We start from the raw sequence: 2,386 nt of genomic DNA on the forward strand, positions 1-2,386 counted from the left end.
GGTGGCAGTGGGTTTGGTTTTAGCTTAAAGACATGTAGGAGTCCTGGGGGCACAGAGGCTCAAACGTTCTGCTGCCAACAAAAAAAGCGAAGGGCAGTTGGCTTCTACAAAGCTTTACAGCTTCTGTCCTGCAGGGTCTTGGTGAGTCCAAGTCAACTCAGAGGGGTTTGCTAAATAGATACGTTGTCTCTTCGATCTTTACAACAGTCCCATGGGGCTCCTAAAAAATGATTAAGCAATTTTCTCAAAATTGCACAGCTGGGACATAGCAGATTTCAAAGCTCTTGTTCTATCTATTCAACCGAACGAGGTTGTAGATGAAATTGGTGGCAGAACCAAGGCTCCAAACCTGAGCATCAGGCCAGCGAGCCTGGATGTTGATCTTACATCCAACCAAGTTTCTACTCTTGCCCATAGCTGGGAGACGGGGGCAGATGCCCGAATACTCACTCAAATCCCCCACAGCCACCTTGTGTTCTTTCTCTCATCAAGTATTTATTGAGTCCTGCACATGTCATTTGGATGTTTTCAAGAGACACATGTCCCTGGAAAGGGATGCTGTGTTCCTCTGGGTAGACTAGAGAAACAAATTCATAGACCCTTATATGTATATGAGGAAGAGGTTTATATTCAAAAGCAATTGAATATTGAGAAAATAGCCCAGCCCAGTCCAGATCAAGTCCATAAGTCCGATATTAGCCCATATGTCCGATACCAATCTATAAAGTCCTCTTCAGACTCACATGCAATGATGCCGAATACAGGACGATCACAGGCCAGTGGGTAGAAAGTCTTTGGATCCAGTGGCATTGTAAGCATCTCAGCGCTGGCAGGGGTCTCCACAGGCTTCTCCATCTTACAGGGCTGCATCAAGGTAGTTCCGTGTGGCTTCTCCTCAGGGATGTCTCGCAGGAAGTGAGCAGAGAGAGAGAAGTGCCTCCCACCTCCAAAGAGGAAATACAGGAGTTCCCAGAATTCCTAGGAGAAGGCCACGCGCACACAGGAGCCCCATTGGTTATATCCTGATGGACAGACTAGACTCCACCTCTTCACTCTTAATCCTTTCAAGTCCCAAATAGACACCAGGTTGTGTAACTAGCACTGATGTTGTGCTTGGTGTAGTGGAGGGTCAGCAAAAATGAAAAAGACCTTTGATGGAATGGATCGACACAGTGGCTACAAGAATGGGCTGAAACAACAATCGTGAGGATGGTGCCGGACCGGGCAGAGTTTCCTTCTGCTACATATGGGGTCCATAGGAGTGAGACCAACCCGATGACAACTATCTAATGACAATGTGTCTAAATCAGCCCTAGTGGACTGTGGGTTAGGCAACGACTGCCAATCAAAGGTGGCAATCCAAACCCACCAGGGGCTCCTCGGGAGAATTAGGAGGCGGTCTTATCTGCCCCTGTAAAGACTTACTGTCTCAAAAATGCTAAGGAGTCGTTCTAGTCTGCCCCATGGGGTCCAAATCAGTTGGATCCACTCAGTGGCAGTGGGTTTGGGGTTTTTGACTGCGCACTGTTCTAGATATGTGCGATGCCGTTCTTAACAGAGCCCTGTGTGTCAGAGTAGGGCTATATTTCACAGGGCTTCCAAGGCTGTGACCTGTGAAGTCCATCACCTGGTTTGTCTTCTGAGGCACCTCTGGCTTTGTCTGAACCACCACCTCTTGACGAGTCGGCCAGCATGTAATCTCTCATGCCACCCAGGGATTCCAGTGGTATTTCTAAGGGCATACTTTTTTTTAACTAAATAACTAAATAAACATATTACCGAAAAGGGACATTGAAGACATCGAAATTGGCTAAGAAGAATTAACTCTATTTGCAGATGTGTTGGTCCGGGGACACTAGAGAAAAGCAAATTCATAGACATTCGTATGTGTATAAGAAAGAGCTGTATCATCTGGGGTCTTAAAGGCTTGAAGGTAACCAAGCGGCCATCTAGCTCAGAAGCAACAAAGCCCACATGGAAGAAGCACACTAGCCTGTGGGATCACGAGGTGTCGAAGGGATCAGGTATCAAGCATCAAGGAGCACAAAATCATCATTGTGAATAAGGGAGAGTGCAGAGTGTGAACCCAAAGCCCATCTGTAGGCAACTGGACATTCCCTACAGAAGGGTCACGGGGAGGAGACAATCCAGTCATGGTGTAGTGTAGCAACGATAAAACATACAACTTTTCTCTAGTTCCTAAATGCTTCCTCCCTACCCACTATCATGATGCCAGTTCTATCTTACAAATCTGGCTGGACCAGAGGATGTACACTGGTACAGATGGGAGCTGGAAACACAGAGAATCCAAGACGGATGATCCCTTCAGGACTAGTGGTGAGAGTGGCAATACCGGGAGGGGAGAGGGAGGGTGGGGTGGAAAGGG

Source organism: Echinops telfairi, unplaced genomic scaffold, assembly GCF_000313985.2.
Source record: "Echinops telfairi isolate 266 unplaced genomic scaffold, ASM31398v2 ScPeMD7_5;HRSCAF=22, whole genome shotgun sequence".
NCBI lineage: Eukaryota > Metazoa > Chordata > Mammalia > Afrosoricida > Tenrecidae > Echinops > Echinops telfairi.